General features: G+C 35.7%; 1 pseudogene; it reads left to right on the forward strand.

The window, feature by feature from the left end:
* Positions 1-1,771: 1,771 nt before the first annotated feature.
* On the forward strand, positions 1,772-26,172 carry LOC117928750 (annotated as a pseudogene).
* The last annotated feature ends 885 nt before the right edge of the window (positions 26,173-27,057 follow it).

Raw genomic sequence — 27,057 nt, forward strand, 5'->3', positions numbered from 1 at the left:
TATCTATTTTTGATACCGTTAAGCCAAGGAATGTTTTAGGCTATGTTTGGTTATCGGAAAAATTTGACAAAAAATATAAATGAAAAAGAAAAAAATAAAAGAAAATAAAAAAATAGATTAAAAGTCGATAACTTATTTTTGTTTGTTACTTTTAAACTCATTTTTCTTATTTTAACTTATGGATATAAAAATTAAACAATTTTAAAATGTATAAATTTCTAACTAATTTTAATTATATATATAGATGATTGTTTGATGCCACTTAAAACTCAATTCATCTTTACATAGGTTGTCGATAACCTCAGGTTGAGTTGTTATAACTATGGTCGAAAGGCTACAACCATGGTTAACCATTATAAGCATGGTTAGATAGTTGGAATCTTAATCTTAACTTATGTTAAGCCAAAAGTTGTTTTGAAATATAGCTAGTGGGTGAGTACTCTTCTTTTCTTTTAAGATCGCATGGCATTAACTGACCTTGTCTTAGTCTATGGCTTCATCTTTCCAAGCTCCTATAGGGCTTAAAAAAGAGACATGGAAAAAGCAAGGGTTAAAAAATCCTACTAGTCATTCTATTTTAATTATTGATGAAATGGAGAATGGACCCTTGATTTAAATTTGGGCAAGGAGTTTTTATATAATAATATTGTGTTTATATAAAATTAAAAATTTTAAAAATTAATTAATTTAATTATTTTATTTTCAAAGTCCATTTAACCATTAAAAATATAAAATTTATGATGACAAATTTTTTTTTTTTAACTTTTGTATATTAACTAAATAAAAAAGAAATGTAAACTTATGAATGAAATTTGAAATATTTTTAAATAAAAAATTATAAATATATCAATATTTTTTTTTATTAAATATATTTAAATTAGATAAATCAATGTAAAACACATTTTTAAGTTCCACATATTTTTATCATATATAAAAAATTATGTCCTATATATATATATCGTTTTTAATAAAAATAAATTTAATAGATGTATTATTACCTTTTTTTATTTAATTTTTTTAATATATTTTTATAAATTTTGATCAATTTTGATTCATTTTTTTTTTCTTGGTCAAATTTTTGTTGTAACTTCTCCATATATCAGTAAAATTCAACTATTAGTACTTTTGTAAATATCGACATTTTATCATTGATTATAATACGCTACACACAAAGACAAAATTTCTTTATCATAAATATGTGAGACTTATATTAACATGAAACATAAAGTTTTAGAAAAAAAAATCAGACAACAACTTTCATAAATTCGTGAGAATTGAATCCTTAAAGTTATATTTGGTTCTCAGAAAGATACGAAAATAAACACAAAGTAAAGAAAATAGAAAGAAAAAGTAGAAAAAAATAAAAAATAAATTTGAAATCATTAAATTATTTTATATGTTGCTTTAAATATATTTAATTTTTTTTATATAAAAGATTAAATAATTTAAAAATATATAAAACTTTAAATAATTTTAATTATATTTTATTTTATATACATATTTTTCAATTTATGAGAATAAAAAAATAGAGTGAAGGAAAATAATTTTTAGTTTCGGACAGTGTCTACACAATTTATCTTAGTAAGATATTTAGCAGCATAAGAAATAAAAGACATTTGATTACGTTACAAGTTACAACAGATTAAAAGTGGGACCCATGACAGTGGCATCCTATCGCAGGCCACGTATGCAACAGATAGCTGAGAGCTATAGCACCAATCCGGTGCGGCAACTTCACCGTGCACCCTCTTTTGTGGTGTTTAACCACCTACCCCTTCCACTCTCTCTTCACGTTGTCGCACCTGCTCTCTATATCCGCCCATCTTCTCTCTCTACGCTCCCTCGATCCTTGTAATTATCGGTCATCAAATGGCAGGTGAATCAGACTTGCTTTCTTGATTTTCTTATCAATTCTCCCATAATTATTTTGATTCTAATTTGTCATGTCGTAATATTCTTCATTCATCAAAGTTGATATTCTTGCTAGTTAATTCAGTTTTATGGTATTTCGGTCGTGTGTGCTCTTGGTGTGTTTGGTTGCATGGAATTTTAGGTTCCTACTCAGAATCTGCAGTTTGGTTGATTTATTTGTCTAAACAATTGGGAAATCCTGAATCCCCAACCACAAGTACACAGTAGAAGCAGGATTTTTGAATTCCATGGATTTGGAATTTGAATTCCAAACCTGCGGTTGAATTGAGGAAAAACTTCAACAGTGAAAGCAAGATTGAATTGCATTTCATGGATGATATCAAACGAATTCAATACCTCATGCTTTCTTTCATGGAGGACGTCGTAATGAGAAAGGGGGTGACAAGTTATGGAGCAGTCATTGACATCGTTGAAAAGGGTCACGCATAGGAGCACCCCCTCCAAGTTTACCCATCGTTATTATATATTCACATGCTCATTCCTTAGATTGTCACTAGTTTTGAGTCCATAGGAACTTTGTCAATTACATTTGAAGAGCATGCTTCATTGTTTGGGTTCGTGGGGTCATTGGGAGTTAGGAGTAATTAGGTAGTTGTGGACTGGGAAATGCTGGTGCTGATTGACAAATGCTTTGTGTTGTTATTGTTGGAAAAGTCTTCATACACAACATAAAGAATGAAAATGAGATCAATTGAAGTCTTGAACTAGGCTTGATAAAACCCTCAATTGAGTGCAAGATTTAATGATATCATCGGTGGTGAAACAGATTGAATATAGTAAATATATATTGTATTGGATTGTCAATGTATAATTCATGCAATACTAATGATAGCGTCTTCATCTTTGGGTAGAACCTGATCAAAAAATAAAAATGGGAATATCTTAAGGAAAATTTTGCAATTGTAATCACATTAACAATTCTGAACTTTTGATTAAGCTCTTACAAACCTGAAAGCTGATAAAATTCCAAATTTTTATGCAGCAGTGTCAGGGAAGATTGTCCAAAACATTTTTGTAGCACAATGCTGCCATCAGAATAGGCAGTTCGGCGCCCAATATCAAAGGGACAGATGTGCCCCTAATTTGCGCAGCTTGCTTCCCTTCCAAGGAAGGAAGTTGGCATGGACTGGCATCTCTTCCATGCATCTGCGCAACTTATCAAAATACCAGAGTGGTTTTGTTAACCAAGGAAATGTTTACTGCAATGGTCCGTTCTAGACTCTCACTATTCAGGTTGATATCAAGTGCGGCCATAACATTTCGAGCCTGCTTAAAATATCTTTCCTCCCCTCCCCCTCTCTTCCCTCCCCCCCTTCTTTCATTCTTAGTGTGAATTGAACTTTGTTCATTTTTTCTTTATTGACATGGCTTTTTGTTCTTTTTTTTTTTTTTTTTTTTTTGTGACAGCCTTGGTTGCATAAAAACACGGGCTAATTTTAATTTTGCTGATATGGATGATTAGAAGCTGATAGTTATTTAATCTTTCTGAGTTTACTTATTTTCATTTTTTGATTTTGATTGCAGCTGCTCCATCTTCTACTTCATTACCATCTCTTGAAAAAGTTGATTTTCTGAAGCTTCAAAATGGCAGGTAAAGAATTTTTTGATTTGCCATATCATTTGTTAAATTTAAATGATCTTTGTTTTCTTGTTCTTCTCTTTATTTTTTTGTACACTTGAAGCATCTCATTTATTGTTTTCATCAATTGTAGGGTGATTTATATTAAATATGCTGGTTCATTGTTTTGCATTTTGTTGTTGCAATGGTTTTAGTGAAATCAATACAATTTTGAAATTTACAGGAAAATTGATAGTTATGGTTCGTGATTTTCTGGTTGACTACTTTGTTATTGTACTAGGGCTGTATAGTGCTTCAGAATGTCAGTTTGCTATAGGAATTTAAAAATTATGGTTATAAGGTGGTCTGAACATGTAAAATCCCACAGGTCTGAATGTATAGGACAGTTAATCAAATGATGAGGACATTGACTGCGCTATGTATGGTTTTGGATCAGGTTTGATGGTTTTCAGACCCTAATGAATTGTGATCAGTTTTTGGCCTGTTTTATCTGAAAATATGGATGCTGTCAGAAGTGATGGTTTTGGAGACCTTAAGGCCACAAAAGCGATTCAAAATAGAAAGATGCTTTTGATGTGTTTTCTTTAAATTTTTGGAGATGATCTTTCTCCCTTATGCTGGGGAAAGCAATATTTCAAATTCGACTGCAAGGAATAGCTGAAGTGGAGAAAGTGTACACTATGAATGTAATTATGAGGTAATACATCTTTTGTTTCTGTTAAAAAAAAAAATGTAATTGTGAGACAACACATGGACGATGGATTTGTGAAAGTGATTTGTAATAGTGGTTTATAAATTCGACATGTAGACCAGTGGAGAAAAAGAGTGATTGTAAGGGGAATACAACCAGTTTAATGGAAGGAGGAGATTTAAAGCTGAATATTTGGAAGAAATTTCATTAATTGTTAAGTATTTGATATAGGATAATCCTAGAATGGTTGTTTACAATCAAATAGACAAGCTAGAGTTTCAATCTTTTAGGGTTTAAGGAGAGAAATGAGGAATAAAAAATTATGGCAATGGAGGAAAGTAAAATAAACTGAGGTAAGAAAGATAAAAAAAAGAAGAGATAGAAATTTAGAATCTCACTAAGCCTTTCTAAGAATCTTACCTAGACAAAAATCAATGAAATTTCACTATTAAGAATTGCTAGGTCTACAAAAAAAAAAAAAAAAACTTAATATTATTGGTCATTAACTCTTAATCTTGTTTTGCATCAATTAGTGTTATTTATATGCTTTTGAAAACATTAGAATTTGAATAAAATTATGAAAAAGTAAACCTAACCTATGTAGTAACTATTTAGGACTCTTATTCCTTTCATAAAACTATTAAATTTTATAAAAAAATTGAAAGAAATCAGAAACTTTCTTTTTAGAATTAGAAACTTACTTTATAGAAACTTCTCATAATACATTTCCAATAAAGAAGACTACAAGATTCTGAGGACTCGAAATAGGATCATTTAGATATAAATTATTTTAGGAAATAGAAAGTTTAAATTTTTATTTTTATTTTTTTGGCCTTTCCTTCATTTGAAAGAACTCGGCTCCAAGGTTGAGATTTAGCTTTTGAAAATCAGTGGCCATAATCCAAGTATTATCTGAATGTGGTTTGTTTCTCAATTTCACAAAAAAAATTTGGTATTTTGCCTCCTTGATGAGTTGATACAATTTGATCTTCAAGGACAAAATCTTACTACCAGGTTTATAGTGCAGTGGTAGTTGAATATCAATGTCCTCACTCACATTATCTTGATGACCATGATGGCCAAACAAATCTTCCACATTAAATATTAGACAGAAACACAATTCTAAGGGGAGTTTTAGCAGATAATCATTTTTGGCTAAGCACTTTATCACTCAGAATGGGCTAACTTTCTTTTGAGTGAAGCTTTTTATGTGTTCCAGGCTGAAACCTTTCTGTATGTAAATGAATCATTACTAGATCACCTTCTTTAAACTGAACAAACCTCCAATGCATATCTGCCTCCGCTTTCTAATTTTTGTCACTAGTCTTATAATCTTTTCTCGCATCTCTTCATGTATATTGCGGATATGTAGGGCAAAAGAATCATCTTCCTAATGCGAAATGAATTAGGCAATTGTACAAGATCAATAGGTTGTTAAGGCTTTAACCCATATGCAACCTCAAAAGGAGAATATCTAGTAGTGCAATTAGTAGCACTATTAAAATCTGTTGAGAGAGAGAGAGAAAGAAGAAAAACCTTAATTCTCATTAATGTAATATCTACTTACAATTGAGAAATATATATATATATACAAGGCTAGGAGTCCTAACTACCATACATGTGTCCTATATTAACAAGGAAAGGTTATACACTATAAATACATTATATTCAACACTCCCCCTCAAGGTGGAGCATATACGTCATATGCACCAAGCTTGTCACAAATATATTTAATCCTAGAACCTCTGAGAGATTTAGTGAAGATGTCAGCTAGTTGATCATTTGAATTAACAAAACTTGTAGCAACACATCCTAATGCGATCTTCTCTCTAATGAAATGACAGTCAGCTTCAATATGTTTGGTCCTTTCATGAAAGACTGGATTGGATGCAATATGTAATGCGGCCTGGTTATCACAGATGAGTTTCATCTATTCATCCTTTCCAAATCTCAACTCTTGAAGAAGATGTCTCAACCATATGAGTTCACATGTTGCTAAAGCCATAGCTCGATACTCGGCTTCAGCGCTAGATCTGACCACTACATCTTGTTTCTTACTCTTCCAAGATATTAGATTACCTCCAATAAAAACACAATACCCTGAAGTGGAACGTCTATCTGTGGGTGAGCCAGCCCAATCTGCATCTGTGTAACCAACAACCTGAGTATGACCTCTGTTCTCGTACAACACACCTTGGCCTGGTGTACTTTTGATATATCGAAGAATGCGGATTACGGCATCCCAATGGCTATCACATGGTGACTGTAGGAATTGACTAACAACACTCACATGAAAAGAAATGTCTGGACGAGTAATGGTGAGATAGTTCAATTTACTTACGAGCCGTCGATATCTTCCGGGGTCTCCTAAAGGCTCCCCCTGTCCTGGTACAAGTTTGACATTCGGATCCATAGGTGTGTCTACCGGTTTACAGTCTAACATACCGGTTTCTTCCAGGATGTCTAAAGCATACTTCCTTTGGGAAAGGACCACAGCAGAACTGGATTGAGCTATCTCAATTCCTAAGAAATACTTGAGTTTCCCCAAGTCTTTGGTCTGAAAGTGGGTAAAAAGATGTTGCTTTAGTTTCTGAATACCATCCTGATCACTGCCTGTAATGACGATGTCGTCCACATAAACAACCAGATAAATACACTGCCCCAAAGAGTTATGATAATAGAAAACTGAATGGTCTGCTGTACTGCGAAGCATGCCAAACTCTTGAACAACAGAACTAAAACGGCCAAACCATGCTCGAGGAGATTGTTTCAAGCCATATAGAGAACGGCGTAACCTGCATACTAAACTAGACTCCCCCTGAGCAACAAAACCAGGAGGTTGCTCCATATAAACTTCCTCGGCAAGATCACCATGAAGGAAGGCATTTTTAATATCCAATTGATAAAGAGGCCAAGAACACATAGCAGCCATGGAGAGAAGCAGACGGACAGAAGCAATCTTGGCAACAGGAGAGAATGTGTCACCATAATCAGAACCATAAACCTGAGTATAGCCTTTAGCAACTAAGCGGGCCTTAAGGCGATCAACCTGACCATCAGGACCAACCTTAACTGCGTAGACCCAACGACAGCCAACGGTAGATTTACCAGAGGGTAAAACAACAAGATCCCAAGTGCCATTAGAGTGCAGAACAACCATTTCATCCACCATTGCCTGTCGCCAGCCTGGATGGGAAAGAGCTTCATGGGTGCTATTTGGAATAGAAACAGAGGATATAGCAGAAACAAAAGCAGAATAGGGTGAAGATAAGCGATGATAACTCAAAAAATTGTAGATAGGATGAGGATTACGAGTAGTGCGAGTACCTTTCCGAACAGCAATGGGTAAGTCATTAGGAGAAGGCAGAGCCGGGACATGTGAAGCCGAAGGGATAGGAAGTGAGTCAGCAGGTGCCTCAGCAAAAGGGAGAGGAGCAACGACACGAGGGCGACGATGATAAACCTGAAGTGGTCGAGGAGGCATAGCATCAGGTGGGGAGACAATGAGAATAGGCAAGACTTCAGAAACAGGAAGAGACTCAGAAGTGGTGGAAAAGAATGGTGAGTCCTCAAAGAAGGTGACATCAGCGGAGATAAAGTATCGATGAGTCTCAAGGGAATAACAACGATAACCCTTCTAAAGTCTGGAGTATCCCAAGAAGAGGCACTTCATGGCTTTGGCGGAAAGCTTGTCCTGTCCAGGAGTGAGAATATGAACAAAGCAAGTACAACCAAAGACACGAGGAGGAAGGAAATAAAGTGGTTGGTTAGGGAAGAGAAGGGAGTGAGGAATCTGATCATGTAAGACAGAGAAGGGCATACGATTAATCAAATAACAAGCAGTAAGAACAACGTCCCCCCAAAAACGAAAAGGAACATTACTATGGAGGAGGAGAGTACGAGCTGTCTCAACAAGATGTCGATTCTTGCGTTCAGCTACCCCATTTTGTTGAGGAGTATGAGCACAAGAAGACTGATGAAGAATCCCATGATGAGACATAAACGAAGTAAATGGGGCTGAAAAATATTCCCTAGCATTGTCACTGCGTAACACACGAATAGAAATATTGAACTGGGTTTGGATTTCAGCATAAAATTTCTGGAAAATAGAGAATAACTCAGCTCGATTTTTCATTAAAAATAACCAAGTACATCGAGAATAGTCATCAATGAAAGTGACAAAATACTGAAATCCTAAAGTAGACGCAGTCCGACAAGGACCCCAAACATCAGTGTGGACAAGCTCAAAAGGAGACTTTGCCCGATTATTCAAACGCTTTGGGAACGAGACACGAGTATGTTTCCCAAGCTGACATGACTCACACGGAAGCGAGGACAAAGTGGAAAAACGAGGGACCATCTTTTGGAACTTGGAGAGACTAGGGTGGCCCAGACGATTGTGAATGAGGAAAGGAGCATCAGTGGAAATGCAAACTGCAAGAGATGAATCCGAGGTGAGGTGATAGAGGCCTTGAGACTCACGTCCTATGCCAATCGTCTTCCCCGTACTCCGGTGCTGCAAGGTCACAAATTTATCAGAAAAGGTAATAGAGCAATTAAGAGTACGAGTGATTTTGCTGATGGAAATAAGATTAAAAGGACATTCAGGAGTATAAAGGACAGAAGTGAGAGGTAGAGAAGGCAGAAGAAGGGCTAAACCAATACCTTTAGCCACAGTTTGAGAACCATTAGCTAAGGTAACAGTAGGTAAAGCAGAGGTAGTAGTAATAGAGGAGAAAAGATCCTTATTACCAGATAAGTGATCAGAAGCTCCAGAATCTAGAATTCAGGGTCCAAGAGAAGATGTGTGGGTAAGGCAGGCAGAGGCATTACCAGGCTGGGCAACAGAGGCAACAGAAGCCTGAGATGCGGAAGAGCTCGGAGGTTGAGGCAGCGGAGAATCAGAGGACTGGGCCACATGGGCGGTGCGAGGAGGTCGTCCATGTAATTGATAGCAACGATCGCGAGTGTGGCCAAGTTTATTGCAATAGGTGCAATGAGGACGTTGACCTCTACCTCGGGTACCACTGCGGCCTCCTCGAGAGCTAGTTTGAGAAACTAACACAGAAGAATCTGAAGTGCTATCAAATGGCAAAGTCTGAGTAGAGGAGATACGGAGGAGGCGAGCAAACACATCATCCAAGGACGGAACTGATGAACTACCAAGAATCTGATCGCGGACAGGCTCAAGATCCGGACGGAGGCCAATAAGAGTAAGAACCATGAAGAACTTGTCAAGCTGTGTTTGTTGAGCCCCAACATCAGGAGTAAGAGGCATCACAGTCAAGAACTCCTCCTTAAGAGAGGCAATCTGGCCAATATAAGTAGATAAATCCAAGTCCTGTTGGCTGATATGGACAATAGCAGAAGCCACCTTATAAAGACGCTAGATATCATTCGTATATAATCCTTTGGCCTGAGTCCAAAATTTAAAACAAGTTTTGTAGGCCCGAAGATGAAGAAGAATCTTGGGATCAACCGATTACCATAATACACTACATAACTGTGCATCTATCTTCCTCCACTGTACGCAGTCAACCTCAGGGATATCTGCCTCCTGTGTAATCAAGTGATCCTCATATCCTTGACCCATAAACCAAAGTTCAACAGAGGCAGACCAGGAAATATAATTGTCACTGCCAACCAATTTCTCCGAAGTAATTATAGGAGATCCAGATATAACAGCGGAAAAAATGGGATTTTTAGTAGTCATATCTACTTATCTGGAGAATGAAGTATGTTTGGATCGAAGAGAGCCCTAATACGGCTTCAGATTGCGGCGTGGCACCACCGAAAAAGGGCGACGGCCTCAGATCGCGGCGTGGTACCACCAGAAAGGTAGAAGAACACTTCCCAAGGCACGTGCAGGGATTGGAGTGGAGAAAAAGTAGTCGGAGCTTCGCCGGAAAGACTGTTTGGAGGGCCGACGGAGACAAAAATCCCCAAAAGAGGTACGTGCAGGGCTCGAATGGGAGAACCAGGGAGGTAGGGAGGCTGGTCGGCGTCAGGCAAAGCTGGAGGAGGAGGTGCGTCGCCGGAAAAGGCCTCACGCGCCGGCCGGAAAAGTGCGCGTGGATGCTCTTTTGGTGCCGGTGCCTTCACAAAAGTTGGAGATCTCCTCCAGGCGCTCCTTCTGGTATGGTCAGTGTCGGAAAAATACATCACCGGGAAATTCGCCGGAAAAGTTCGCCGGCGGTGAGAGGTTTTTGTCGACGATCCGACTGACCGGAAAGTATTGGGAGATGGGGAAGGTGATCGGAATGAAACACGGTCACCGGAAGGTTTCCCGGAGTTGATGACACGAGAAACAGGAAAGAATTAGGTTTTCTTCCTTGGCTCTGATACCATGTTGAGAGAGAGAGAAAGAAGAAAAACCTTAATTCTCATTAATGTAATATCTACTTACAATTGAGAAATATATATATATACAAGGCTAGGAGTCCTAACTACCATACATGTATCCTATATTAACAAGGAAAGGTTATACACTATAAATACATTATATTCAACAAAATCAAATTCAACTTGTGGTAAGATGCTGTAGCAACTTTTCTGTTGGTTGTTCATAGGACATCTTAAGAAATTACCAAGGTTGCTATTGACAACTTCCGTTTGGCAATCAAATTGAGGATGACATGAGCTTGAAAATTTCAACTGAGTCCCTCATATGGTCCATAAGGTCTTCCAAAAGTAACTTTTTAACCACCTAAGAAGCATCTGAAGCCTTCTTACATGGTATAAAATGCATCATCTTGGAAAACCGGTCAACTGCGAGTATAAAATCAAACCTGTGTTGTATCCTTGATAATGCAAGTACAGAATTCATGCTTAAGTCTTTTCAAGGTCTAGTTGGAATAGGTAAGGGTGATACAAACCCATATTTTTCTTAGAACCTTTTCCCGTTGGCTTGCTCTACATTGTTTGATAACCTCCCAAACATCCTTCTTTAAGCTAGGCCAAAAGAATCGATCCTCCACCAAAATAATAGTCTTATCTCATCCAAAATGTCCCCTCATACCTCCTCCATAGAGTTCCCATATCTAATGATCACATAAAGAAGTTTTAGGCAAGTGTACATGATTGTTATAGAACAAATACCTGTTTAAAATCTGGAATTCAACATGTGGTAACTCTGAACCATTTAAAAGAGAGGCATAAACAATCCTAAAATCAGGATCATTTTCATAACAATGCTTTAGTTCCTCAAATTTATCGTAATGGCAACACATGTTTACCAAAAGAAGAGCCTTTCTAGTAAGAGCATTTTAGGCATAATTACTACTCAAAATATGTGACTGATTGAGAATAAATCAAATAAATTGTAACATAGATACACATCAAACTGCTGTGGGCCACATTGGAGGGACATGTGACCCTTGCTTCTTAACCCTCTAAAGTCTTAAGTCAATCCCCATCAAAATGAAAAACAAAAAAGAAAAAAAAAAAAAAGAATCTTCACCCTTAAAAATAAAAAGCATTGCATCTGACTTAATTAAAATTAAGATTTTGTTTGGTTGTTGTTTATATGCTTTTAATTTTTCATTTATAGTTAAGCTAAAATAAAAATTCTCATTTAAGCATTCAAATTAATTTTTTTTTTTTGAAAAGAAATTGCAAAACGCATCAATTTTGAAATCAAGTGTTTTTTTTTTAAATTGAAATTTTTTTTTGTTACTTGCATTTTTTTCATGCTATTATCCTTTTTTACATGATAATTTCCTAAATTTAATACTAATTTTTTTTAATGAAATTATTGAATTATTTATGTAATTAAATTGATAATAAAATCAGTGGTTAGCACATGCTATGAGCTGATACATTCTCTTGTATGGGTTAGTACATCCTTTTATATGAGCTAGTACATCCCTTCTATATGGAGTAGTACATCGACTTACTAAGAGTGGTACATTGGCTTACCAAGAGTGGTACATACACATATACCCAAACCATATAATCATCATAAAATCCATATTGAGAGTGTTAGTTAGCCGTTGAAATAAAAAAACCAACATTGGAAGCAAAATACTGGTTAGTACATCCTTTTGTAAATTGTAGTACCTTCCTCTCTATAAGGTAGGACATCAGTACATTCATTTTTGTTTGCATGAAAATTCAAAATTTCTTCTTATAAAAGAAGTTTTCAAATATAAAATTGCACCCCACATTATACTGTCAGTTGCATACATGCTTTTAATCTTATAGTTCTTGTTACATTTATACAAAAAAAGGGGGGGTGTTTATCCAGAAATTAATCTCGAGAAAACTCCTCACTTTTACCTTATGGAAGTGACTGAGCAATTTGACTACAAAATTGACTTGTGAGGCCAAAGCTCATGAAGGAAAACTTATCCCTAATACAAAAAAGCAATAATAATAAATAAAAAATTAGAAAATGAAAGCCAAGAATAATATAAAAATGAAGAAACAAGAATGAAGATGAAGATATGGGCATTCTTATCATATGGTTTTCACTGCATAGAAAAAATAAATCAGGTCAAACTCTAAATGTTGATAAGGGAAAAGATGGTTCATAAGACACCCCTTGTGCAATAAATAGGCATGAGGAACTAGGGGTAAAACCTTAAATTCTCCAACATTTGCAAGTGTACAATCCTAGGAAAAGAATCAACTCAAAGCAGTGGAGAACAATTTGCTACATCAAGAACAAAAATAGACATGGAAATCCTCAATCTGCAAAAATTTTCTGATTAATATATGTATAATGAAGTTTTGAAAAGTTGTGGAGGAGAAAAGTGAAGAAAATTTCAGAAATGTAGAAGATTGCCTTTAATCAGCAAAATTTTTGAGAAAATGTATTGGAGAAGAGTCAATAAAATTTGAGAAAATACAGAAGATATGAGGGTGGAATGGGTGGCTAGGGCTTTGAAAGAACTTCTGATCATGGTAAAAGAGAGAAGCCATAGTGGGTTATAAAATTTCTTCTTTTTTATTTTTCATTTTTATCTTATGGGCATTTTAGACCCGGAGTTTGAAAAAATGCTTTGTAAAATGTCTCCAAATGGGGATTATCTCTGGGAGAGTTTATGGAAACTAAAGTTCTGCCTTTTGAGTCTTCTTTTTTTTTTAATTATTATTATTAATTTCACAATAATACACTTCAACATAATTTTTGCTATTTCTTTTTTTTTTTTTCATTTAATGAGCATATCAAGATTATTCGTTTATCTGGAATGATCTCCGTCCATGCAGTGATATTCGAGGTGTAGCTGTTGCTGGTGTTGAGGGAGAACCTGTTACTCTTACTGAACCAGTTACAGAAGCAATAGCAGCTGCCTTTGGTGCCTGGTTGTTAGAAAAGAAGAAAGCTGATGGATCTAGACGACTGAGAGTTTCCATTGGTCATGATTCCCGAATATCTGCCCAAAAGTTGCAGGTATGTTTCCCAATATTAGTATGTGTTGAGATGATTCCAGTGGCTAAATGAAATATTTATCCTTCCTAGTTGATATCTAATTTTGCAGAGACACATGGACTAAAGGTTATACACCATGTATTTATCATGAACTGCAACATAAGTGTCATGTAACGAAATCACATAATTAGTAGCACTATTTTAATTGCAGTGTCATGTGATTGCCAGCAATATTAGTGCTGATTACTAAGGCTATTCTGCCATTGAGGAAAGGGATACCTAAATCTCTAACCCATGGCTGTCTTCATGCCCCTGGTTGGGGGCAGGGTGAGTTCTTGGGTTAGTGGTGGTGAGGGGGTTTGGGTGTGTGCCGTAAGTATAATATCATCACCTTGAGATGCCTCCTAGATGCCTAAGAGCATATCATCTAAATGCCTCGTGCTTGCATCCATTAGGAATAGAGCTTGGAAAACATAATTGAGCTTGGTGCACCTTCGTAGTGGGCTTGACCTGCCCCAACATTGATTCAGTCTACATATGAGCCTATCTTATTTAGTCCTGTACACATGACACTGGCTTATTGCTTCATGTTTTATCACTTAGTTGGCCCTTTTTGACTGAAGCACCTATAAATAGGCTAAGGGTCACTATTCGAAGAATGAGAATTTTGCCTTTTTGAAATTAACTCTCTCCATTTCAGAAATCCATTGAGAGTTAGTGCCAATTTCTTCATTTGTGTCCAACCTCCTTTGACAACGAATTCAATATAAACAGTCCTTAAATTAATTTAAAGATGTTTCCTTTAGAAGTTGTTTGTGTGCTTCCTCAATTTATTTATTACAAGGGGTCATGGGCATGCATGATGTTTGTCCCCTTCTTTGTGAATGGATTCGCTCTCTCTCTCTCTCTCTCTCACACACACACACAGAGTAGAATTTTACACTTAAACTGGATCAACCACGTCTCCATCCTCTTTTGGTAGAATTTTATGCTTGTTATGCTTACTAAGGTTCATCCCACTCTCTATTCTTTTTGGGTGCTTGATTCATGCTTAGATTGCATTTACTTAGGTACCTCGCTTTATTCATGGTGATGCTTCTAACAAGGTGTTTTAGGAATTGAAGTGTGAAAAATTGGTGAACAACCTAAAACTTAGGATTTAATCTTCTCTTAATATAGCTGTGTAGAATGCATTTTCATGTAAGCACTGTTCATATTTCTATATTTTTTTTTTGAATCATTATTGTGGCATTAAATGTAATATAATGTGTTTTCAAGTATTGAAACTTAATAAGATACAATTTTTATCTTTGTATTAATATTTAGTTCCTTTCAAAGTTGTATTTATCATCAGTGCACATTCTTTTATTGACCAATGCCACTAATTTTATTTTATATATATATGGCTTCTTTAAAAAAAGTAGTTTAATGTGTGTATTTTAATTGTTTTATCATTTCTCAAAGTTTCTTCCAAATTTTCTATATTTTTTTGGTCAATTTCCATGATTTTAATTTTATTTTAATCATAATCCCACTGATATCGATATTTTTGTAAATGCAAACCATTGATATTTCTATCGATATTGATGTTTTCATCATTGGGTATTCATTTGATGTTGGGAAAGGCAGGGAGGGGGTTCTTTCTTGGCTTGTTATTAGGTGCCGGTGTATGGCATTGAAGGTTGGTATCGGTTTTATTGAATATTGCAGACTACATGAAAACATGGAGATTATCTAGGATGAAGAAGTGATGACAGTCATTGGAGCCAAAGATTAACTAGAATAGCTTGGGATTGGGATATGGAGTAATTTCATTCTTTTTGAGGAAAACCTGTATGGTGAGGTTTCAGTGAGAAGTAGAGGTTGAGATGAGTTGGACAGCAACAAGAGAAGGGTCTTTCATATGAAATCGTTTTTATTATGAAGTTAATGAGGGAGAAGGGATGTTATATTTCCTTGGAAACAGATTTGGCATCCTAAAACCCCTCAAAGGTGGTTTTCTTTATGGGGATATTGATAAACTAATTAAGAAGGGAAAGCTTATGCCTAATTAGGGCTATATATGTCAAAAATGATGATGGGACAGCTGGTTACCTTTTATTGCTTTTGTCTCTATCAAGATAGTTCTGGGCTTTTTTATTTGCTATATTGGGATGGTGTGGGTTAAGGCGATGACAGTGAGGGAGTTTTTGGGGAGTCGGGAAGGAAAGTTTATTATTAGGCATCTCTCGCCAGTCTGGAGTAGAGAATAACCCAAGTTTATGACCAGGCATCTTCCGCCAGTCTGGAGTAGAGAATAACCCCTCGACATGTCTTGTGGTGCATCTAGAAAGAGAGCAAGGGGATTCTTGAGGACGTGTAACCTAATTTGCAAGTTGAATGTTGGAAATTTGAAACTTTTGTTTCATTTGGCCTTTCTTAGATTTAAGTGGACGCGTCTTGTAGTGGACCTCTTCTTCAAGTGTCTTTGTTGTTCTTTTTTTTTGAAAGTTTTCCTGAGGGCAATCTTTGTAAACTCCAGCATTTAAGTTCTGCCTCTTGTTTTCCCTTTTAGTTCATATATATATATATATATATATATATATATATATATATGCATTTTCTTTCAACAATCTTATAAAAAAAAGTTATACAAATTCAGGTTAAGCATTATTCAAATTCATATTATCAATGAAATTTAGACACTAAAATAGCATTCTAGGCAGCTTGCTTGTCTTATTCAAGTTACAGGGAGTTTGATGCTGACAACTTCTGGACTTAACAACTCGTCAAAGCCTTAAATCCCAATAATAATCATAGTATTTCTTCTTCTTCTTCTTTGTTGTGGCAATTGAAAATGTATGTAGCACGTGACTTATGCAATCTTACAGAAGTATGATGCAACAGACTGAATTTGGTCTTGTGGAAGAATCTTTCTTTACTATTTTAATGCCTCTGTTACGGAAAATCTCATGAACTTTTAGTATTCACAATTCCCTACACTTATTACGATTTTGATATTTCAATTTCAGGAAGCTGTTTCTCTAGGAATTGCTAGTGCTGGCCTGGAAGTTGTTCAATATGGGTGAGTGGTGATTTTCCATTTTATAAGTGGGTTGTCTGATATACCTTTTTCTACTTAAGGATCTGTCCCAGAGAGCTTTTATATGACCTGTGTAACATTATTATGTTTTGCATATATAATCATGTTACTTTTCCATATAATTATTTATTTATTTATTTTACCTCTTTTCATACTTTGGATATTTGGAGTTACATGTATACATATAAACAATGATAATTCATTGATACATATAAATACATTAAATTGGTGACCATAAAAACATAACACTAATCTTTCAAAAAATTCTCATTTTTTTTTCTAGTTTAGTAGTTATTGGTTTTTAACTTAAATATAATTATGATGCATAGTTTGGTTTCTCAACCTGATGTTTCATCCAATGACTAGTCCCACAAATGGTTCAGTATATAGCTTCAATCTGATAGCAATGTTCAAAATGGTTCAAAAAAGATGCCTAGAAGAAAAGGGAAAGACAGAAAGTGTTTCAGGAATGATATTGCCTCTCTATTTCCTTAGAATTATATGCTATGTTTTCCATAGATACCATCATCAAGGGAAATTTTGTTGTTTTTTTTGTCTGATTTTTTACTGCCTTGATTGATATCATTTCTTTTTTCAGATTAGCTTCAACACCAGCAATGTTTAATAGCACACTTACTGAAGGCGAACAGTTTTTGTGTCCTGCAGATGGATCCATTATGATAACCGGTAATATGAAATGTACTTTTTTGTCAAACTGTATATATCTGGTGAATCTGGCATTTAAAATATCCGGCAATTGAAGATCCTATCACATAATGTGGTCTACTCTCTTTATCTACCTGAAATGAACTAAATTTCAAGTGGTTGCCTTCGAATATTCTTTCATGCTCAGGACATAATATCTTAGTTTCATAACAAACTAAACCTGAGAATCCTTTTGATCATGTTAACAATTATCAATTAAAGGTTGTTTCTAAGCTAATGAAAAACTCTACTTAACATTCTCCTGCAAACAGCTAGTCATCTTCCTTACAACAGGAATGGATTCAAATTCTTCACAAATGCTGGAGGGCTTGGAAAAGCTGACATTAAAGACATCTTGGAGCGGGCTGCAAGTATATACAGTAATTTTTGCAGTTGAAGGTCTGGTAGATTCCGAAAGGAAGGCTTCCGTATCGATAAAGGAGTTGATTACATGGCTCTTTATACGTCTTACCTTGTAGAGGCAGTTCGTAGAGCTGCAGGAAATATAGGTAATATTGCTTGAGATGTTTCATTCATGTGGAATAATGAAAATTGTGGAAAAGAACTGCCTTTGGAGATTACCCTCTCCTTCTCCCATTACATGAAGTACATTTCTTGGTAAATGGGTGTCATCATGCTATGTTCAGCATACAGTACCAAGGTTGGAAATTAATATTTTGTTTCAGCCTTCCAAAAATTCTTTCCCCCTTTTTTTACCAGTACTTATTTTATACTATTTATGGGGTATGTTCTTAAGTGGTCTGATCCAGTTTGCTAATTTCACTTAGTGTTATTTATTCTCAGAGAGGCCATTGGAGGGGTTGCATATAGTTGTTGATGCAGGGAATGGAGCAGGAGGATTTTTTGCTGTAGGTTTCATTCATACTCTTTACTTCAACATTTTTAGCATTTTTTCCTCAGTTGTAAGGATATAACTGTAGGAATTTTCTGAAAACATTTTTAATATGAAGTTATGGGCTTTTTAGTCTTAAAAGCTTTCAAACAATCTCTAAATCTTGTTGTTGCTCCTGCTTTCATCATTATAATCATTTTTAATTCCAAATGTTTTGAGATTGCACATACAGGTTTGTTTTGTTTCGTAAAGATTAATAATATAAATTATCTTAAACATGCTATTTGCTAAGCATGCTATGGGATGTGTAAAATTTCAGGAAATATATAGTATGTATGACTTTCTAAATATTAGTGTGTGTGGGTGTATTATGTAGAAATAGAGAGTAGCCAGGAGTATCTCCCGTATAAATATACATCAATTTATGTAGATAGAGATAGAGAAAGAGTTGTCTTGAGGAGGGGGAATTGTGGGGTGGGTGTTCACTAAATTTTTAGTGTCAAGTCCACGCTAGTTCTATGGCTTTATGACACTGTGTCTAGGCAACATTCTCCTTAGATTGGATGTCCATATAGATTGAAGGATTATATTATGAAGTTGTCTTTTTTAATTTTAAATTTTTAATGGATTCTTTGGCTTCTATCAAATGCCCTTCCGAATATTATTGGAGGTGCAATACATCATTTGAATGGAGTGATTAAGACACAGATGATTTTATTTCTTGAAATCCCAGGAGTGTTCCTGAACTTTAATGGAAAAATTGGACCAGCAAATTGTATTATACTTAGCATTTTGGAAAACAAGCTGGTGGTTTAATCATAAAAAAATATTTAAAACCACTATGATAAATAGATATGAGTTTATTCACTAAAATCCTAAACTGTTCTTTGTTTAATCTAGTGTTAAAAAAATAAACAGATTCATCTGGAGCTATAGGAGGGAAAAAAAGAGCACAATGAACAAGGCTCAACGAATTCAACCAAACAGTGGGGCATAGTTTGTTTCAGATGCTATGAAAAAGCAAAAATGGAAATACTCCGTAATGCCATGTTTTTATGGAGTGGCAACATTTCCATGGATGCCAAATGCCATGTTTTTATAAAGAAGCAGTTCCATATCCATGGGATGCTAAGTGCCTTGTTTTCACAAAATGTAATTCCATTTCCATGAGAGGCCAAATGCGGCTTTCATTTGGAGCAACAGAATATCATGGTGTGTGTGTTGGAAGCTCTTGCCATTGCTGGCTGGCTTATGACATGTAAACCTTGGGAAGTATGCCTTGTCATTGCTAAATTATCTGCCTGGTGGGTATTGTGGCCAATTGCCAAGGGAGCCAACCCCTTTCTCGGGCATGATTGAGTGATGATTGTGTGTTACAATAGTGTGGCATCAGTTTGCATGGCTATGCTATGTGATCCATGGCACCTTGACATGGGCATTACATGCCATCACCTATCACATAACATGCTGATGTCCATGCTTCGATGGTAGACATGGCTTATTGGAGTCTGAAAAGTAGCGTCTTGATTTTTTTGATAACTTGTTGCACTCACTATTTATTCCATAATAATGGTTTTTTTTTTTCTTAATGAAATCAGGGAAAGGTGCTTGAACTCTTGGGGCTATTACCACTGGAAGTCAGTTCTTGGAGCCAGATGGTAATATTTAAATCTAAAAACCCCCACCACCCCCCCCCCCTGCCCCTGCACCCCACCCCACCGCCCACCCGCGCAACCCCTCTCCCCCACCCCCTTTTTTTAATATTAATGGATTTGAAGAAAGATCTTTGTGTGGATCAGGCTTGTTTCCGAATCATATTCCTAACCCGGAGGATAAGGAAGCAATGAAAGCCATCACCCAGGCTGTCCTAGCAAACCAGGCTCATCTGGGAATTATCTTTGATACAGATGTTGACAGGTGATGGCTATTTCCATTCACTTGTTCATTTAACATGCATACAGTTTGATTGTTAAGCAAGTGTTTTGTTCAGATCTGCTGCTGTGGATTCCCACTGGTCGAGAGTTAAATAGGAATCGTCTGATTGCTTTAATGTCCGCCATTGTTCTGAGAAAGTATGGTCTTCCTTATTCAGTTATGTTCAGAGTTGTTGTTTATAGGTCCAACTTTTGTCTGGATAGTATATTTAATTTGTTCTTCTTGTTTTCTTTCCATAGCATCCAGGACAAACCATAGTCACAGATAGTGTAACTTCAGATGGCCTGACTACATTCATTGAAAAGAAACTTGGTATGTTGAAACTGAAATGGCATAATGTCCATATCATATAATGATGAATTTGTTCTTAACTCAAGAGTTCCTTATAGGAGGAAAGCACCACCGGTTCAAAAGGGGCTATAAAAATGTCATGATGAAGCTATCCGCTTGGTAAGATTTAATTTTACATGATTTTTGGTTTAAGAATGTGAGTTTTATGAATTACCGTACTGAGGAAGTAACTAAGGAAACTCTTGAATCTGAGTGCTCAGACCATTATAAGTACTTTATTACTTGTAAACATCACTTGCCATCATTAGCTGTTGGTCTTCCATTGAAGGTTGAGACTTCTCATGTGTTAGGCCAACAATTAGAGCAGAGGATAACTGGAGTTTCAGTCCCCAGTTAGTGGCATTTTTATTTTTTTATCCAGTGTTGAATGTGAAATCCTTCAAACAAGGTTTTATATCTCAAAGTCAAACTTGCATGCCATTTGTTTATTGTACCTCACTATTTTTTGTTCGTATCAATTTAGAAATATAAACAATCTCTTCCTTGTCACACTTTGGTTACTATTCTGCATTTTGGGTTTCCACTGCTGAGAATATTTTAACTGAAGAGTAATGTTGCTGACAGAATTCTGTTGGTGAGGAGTCACATCTGGCTATTGAGACTAGTGGCCATGGAGCTCTCAAGGAGAATCACTGCTTGATGATGGTGCATACCTCATGGTAGGCCTTTTAGAGAAATTGTCATTTTGAAGTATGTTTTGATATGCTAGATTGGTAATTCATTGATCAAGAAAGAAATCATTTCAAATTCTAAAAATTTTGTTCATTTTGTATGTTCATTCTCTTGGTCACCAGTAGAATTGAAGTCATAGCATCTGGTCCATATTAGTCACATGACTGTTAGTGCCAGACATTGTATATTCTATATTGGCTTCTTGTTGTTTTCAGGTCAAGCTCTTAAACAAACTTGCTTCAGCTAGAGCGTCTGGAATAGGTGGTGGCAGCAAGTATTGACTGATCTGGTAGAGGGTCTTCAGGAACCAGCTGTTGCAGTCGAACTGAGGCTAAAGATTGATAAGAGCCATGAAGATCTTAAAGGAGGGTACGCCATTTGCTGTATTTTGTTTATACTGATATATTACTTTCATTGTTATTTCACCCATAATTTAGAGCTTCCAGATCTTTCCGAGAATATGGAGAGGCAGTGCTGAAAACTCCTGGAGAATTTGACTGATTCAGATCCTAAGCTACAGAAGCCCCAGTTAACTATGAAGGAGTAAGTTTCTCTACACACATGTGATTTTTGAGTTGATTAACATTTAATGTTCATCCATTCATGACTGTAGCATCTTCTTGAAATTAGCACTTCTAGCCTCAACCAACTTGGAAAGTTCATTTCAGCATTGGTAGTAAATTTATATTTTTGTATCTCTTATGTTTTGCATGCCATCAATGCTATTCCATCCATAATGGAACCATTATGGTTCATGGGTTGATTTTAGCTTTTAGCTTTGCATGAGGAAGTTCTTTTTTGGTTATAACTATAATGGCAATAGTGTGGTTGTTACAAAACAAAACAAAGGAATGTAGTTGGGGTAGAAAAACTTTTACCAAGTAAATGAATTTTGATGCATACAATACATGAATTGAATACATACGATAGGACTTTCCTTTATTATATACCCTCTTTGTTCTTTTTCCCTGATAGGAAGCTTGCATTTTATTAGTAGGAAAGGAAAACCTGTCTAACTAATATCAGATAGACTTTGAGGTCTGGCCCAGGTGGCAAAAGGTGTGGGAGGTTCCAAGTTCAAGTCTTAGAAAGGACTCTCTCTCTATATATATATGTGTGTGTGTGTGTATGGACTCATCCCAACAAACTCCTCTGACAAGGTAGCTCCTTACTTAGCCAGGGGGTCTATTTAACTGGTTGGCTGAGCTTGATTCTTGATTCTAATCAAAAGTGCACCACTAACTCTAGAATGGTCAGTTGTCTGGCAGAGAGCAATAGATAATTCCCCCTCCACCGAGGCATTAGTAACTCCTAATAATGACGCTTTTTGTTAAACCTTTCCAATAAAGTTCAAACCTGTTCCTTGATTATCAAACCAAAACAAGTTTGTCCAGAGAAATTTCTAACCACCCTCTCATGGTCTCTGAAAATCCCACCAATCCGTGTTCTCTCTGACCCATCTAAAGAATAATAATCAAAATTGAGCTTAAGGCCCCTAAAAGGAGAGAACTACTCAGCCCTGGCCATACCATTCCTCCTGTACTAACAGCAAACCTCCTGCCAGTTCAACATGTCAAATTGATTGGAAGACAAGTGGATTAGTTAGTAAGAGAAGAGGTTAAATAGCATATTTTCCCAAAAATAATCCACAGAGATTTTCTTATTATTGGAAATCCTGTCATTCTTTTTAGTAAATCACTAGAAGAATACCTAGTAAAGTTCCAAACCACAATACTCTCTCCCTTAGGTTTCATGGTGATGTAGTAACCAACATATGTGCAATATCTCAGGGAGAAGACCATGACATACCAGACAAAAAGAAACAGCATCTAACACAAACACAAGGCAATAGGATAAAAGAAGAAAAATGATGGTCAGTGATCTCTTCTTTCTTTAAATACATGATACAACACTCGAGGCTGGTAGCTTTTTATGATCTCCAAATTTACAATGTTAGCATTGACCTTATTACTCATTAGCCAGATAAAGGCCCGTGATTGGGATTGAATCTAGACCTTTCAAAATCACTTTTCTTAGACCAGTAAAAGGAAAGTGATTTTTGGAGAATCTCATCTACTTTCATAGTTATTTTAAGTAGGTAAAAAAGTAGTTTTTCAAAAATGATTTTCCATGAATCAGGATATCTTCTTTAATGCAATAATATTATTTAATATTATACATATAGTCAATTACAGTCAATTATATTATAACATGTATGTGTCTATTAAATATATGAACTTATTTTATATTTGTTAAATATTTGCTTAAATTTTATCATATAAAATAAAATAATTTTATTTTCAAATAAGTTAATTGTTTGAATCAAAATTTTTTAATATCTGAAATTTATTTTCAATTGTCCAAAATCGCAATAAATGAATCATTTAAGAAATAATATTACTTTAATGTGTACATTATACTAAATGTTAGTTAAAACTCTTTAATTGTCGATGTGTAATATTTGTTGGAATTTATATTTGATATTAGTCATCCTAAAAAAAAAAAAAAACTATACTCATGGATATGTTTTCTTGAATTCAATAAAAATAGAAAAATTAAATTAATTTTTTTAGAATGAAAATATTGAGAATTGGTTTTTTAAATGGTACAATGATTTATTTAATTAAAGACATCCCTTTAGTCATCATTCATGTCATTGCAATTTAGCAATTCAGTTTATCAACTACTTAAATGTTAGTTTTGAAACTTACAACAGTTTTGAAACTATAATTTACCAAACGATCAATTGCTCATGTCATAATTAATTTTTCTTTAAGTTGCATCAATACTAAAAAATCTCACTGAGGAGGTTTAAACTTCTAAATAAATTTGGCCTCAGGAAAGATCATTCAATTGTCAATCTCTTTATCTGAAAGAGCATGAAAGTAGAACTTCAGTGAGAAAAGGCTTAAGGTGTCCAAGGTTTGTCATCCTTCATTCAATAATGGTGATGGGAGATAGACATGTGATGCAAAGCAATTAGAAAAGAACAAAGGTTTTTATTTCTTGAACTGTAATGTTATGACAAATGAGGGGGAGTATTTAAGGGCAAGAACATCACAGATGTGGAAAGTCTAAGTGAAGGGACGCAAATGCAGTAAAGGAAGCAGAGGGGTTGGTTCTCCCACCATAAATCCTCCAATGACCAGATTTTCAATAGATTATTTCTGATACCCTATTAAACAAAACGAGCATAGTCATGGTACCTCTGAAAGATGGATTTCAAAGGATAATAGTCTGACCACCCAACCAAAAAGTCAGCATCCATTTGTTACATTGCAACATATAAATGTTTCTGATCATTGTCATAATGTGTCTCACTTCGTAGGAAACCACCACAACCACTTATTCATTAGAGTTCCATTTCAACTTTACTGCCTTCACTTCTGGCTTACACACTTGATTCTACTTAATCAAATGCCTCTTTTTATTCCTTCCTATATCCAACCAAAAGCGATTTTCTTGAATTCTCTCGAGCTTTTAGATGCAATCTAGACAAGGATCTTGAAAAGGAAAAGGTAATATACTGGAGAAGTTGGTTCTGTACCCCTCTGCAACGTATAATGAAACGAGGGTTTTCTTCTCCCCATAAAATCTCCTAGAGATTTCCCAACAATCAAGTCCCAAAAATTAGGTGCCTAGGATTACCACCCAAGGTAAAATCTAAATCATCCTGTTAACAATAAGCACCAGTGAAAGTTCTCTTGCATACATTGATTTTAAAGCCAGATACTAGATGGAAGTTTTGAGGATGAGCTTGAAGTTAAAGACATCATATACACTAGTCTTAGAGAAAGATACTGTCATAAAAAATTCGCATGTGGGGAACTCCTACACATTCCCTCCCAATCTCAATCCAACACCTAACTCCTACTGTGAACAGTTACAACAAAACTGAGGTTATACAACCTCAGATCCATTTCCTCCAAGCCTAAAACCTTGAAAAACACTCACTGCTTAGAAGATTAACTTGTTACAATGTTACTTTGGAAACTACAAAATCTCAATAAATATGGTATAGCCTTGCTTAAAATTCACACTGAAAACCATTCCCCCCACAGAATTCAACTTCTCATCCATAATTTCAAATGCAATCAACACAGTTTTAAGAATGTCTCTTCCCTCAAATAGTCTCATAGAACACCTTGTGAAAATGCTTGGACAAACTCATCCATAATTTTCTGTTACTGACCCATCTTGTAGCTTTTTCAAAATTGTTTTCTTTCTATTTTTAGGTTTTAAAAGTTCAAACTCATTTTTCTACTTTGCTTGTGTGAACAGGTTCGAGCTTCTGGCTTTGGGGGATGGTTCCTTCTAAGACTCTCCCTTCATGACCCTGTTCTTCCCTTAACATTGAGGTATAATCCCCTTTCAAGTGTCACGTTAAGTTATAATTACCAGATATTTGCAACTGACAATATGAGAACTCCATAGGCACCAAGCCATGATGATGCTGTGAAACTTGGACTTGCTGTTCTCGCTGTTGTTAAAGAGTTTCCTGCTCTGGATTCATCCGCCTTAGACAAGTTTGTCCAATCATCATAATCAGGGCCATGATGATGCTGTGAAACTGGTGCTTGCCATTCTTGCTGCTGTTAAAGAGTTTCCAGCTTTGGTTACATCTGCCTTAGACAAGTTTGTCCGAGTATCATAAGCATAAGCTGGAGATTACCCTGTGCATTTCTATCGCAAATTTGAGGAACACTTAACTTTTATACTTAGTGAGACTGATCTGCAACTCTTAACTTTGGGTAATTAAGAGTTTCTGTGAAGTTTTAAGCTTCTCACAAACTCTAGTTTTGTGGTGGGACTTGGATACGACTTATCTCGATGTGATGATTGTATACGTCTAGAGTTACAAATTTGGTAACATTACCTACCACAGTTGCCCATGAATTATGCTGCAATTTTGGTATGATGATCAATATGTTGCAATGACTGCTTCCTTCGTGTACCCAGATTTATAAATGCACCACCAATTTCTTGTTTTGGATTCTTATTTTGGACTTAGCAAAGACTCTGCCAGCTAGTTTTCATGACAAAGTAAATGTTAGTGATCAGCCCAGTTTTCCAGCGAAGGGAGTGGCATTGGGCATGGATGTAAGTGCACCATTCCCGGAACTATAAGCTTTAGGAATTAATATAGGAACATACACTTTTATACAACAATGACTTAGTTTGCCCGTGGTTGGAGGTGGCAATCCTTTTGGGTTAAGGCCACAAAATCCCCAACTACCACACCCTTTTCTTCAAAACATTGAAAATTAAAGTGAGTAATGTATGTTAGGTGGGTTGTCAGTTAGCAGCCAGCCCCAAATCCATTATAACTAAACGGGCCAGTTTGTCCATACTTTTCTATCTGAAGCTGGGAGTTTTGGTTTCATCCATCCTGCCAAAGGCACTAACAGCGGGTCTTCAAGAGAGGCAGAGTGCAACTGGTATCTGCTTTCTAAGAAATCCACTAGATAACAACCATGCTAGTACAACCAGCCGGCTATGGACCAATTAAATTAGCATCATTGTTTTACTGTATAGAACAATAACTAGAGTCGTGTAGAAGACCTAAAATTGGTTGTGAAACAATCGGGAGACAATAAGGATTAGCTTAAATGGGAAATAGAGATACTGTCAAAAGATGCATTATTTATGCATGAGAAGATTTGGAAAAAATTAGTAATGAATAAATAATATACATGAACCGGGGATGACTATATTCACCAGAATAACACATCTAGTGAATTAAGGCAACTGAAGGAGATAAGAAGAAAAAGCAGAGTGTAGATGCTAGAGTTGCAACTTGGTCGGCAATACAAACAAAACCTTCGTTAGCTTGGAAAGAAAATTTGCCAATTATCACACAAATTGAGAAAGTTATCACACAAAT

This window comes from Vitis riparia, chromosome 13, assembly GCF_004353265.1.
Source record: "Vitis riparia cultivar Riparia Gloire de Montpellier isolate 1030 chromosome 13, EGFV_Vit.rip_1.0, whole genome shotgun sequence".
Classification (NCBI taxonomy): Eukaryota; Viridiplantae; Streptophyta; class Magnoliopsida; order Vitales; family Vitaceae; genus Vitis; species Vitis riparia.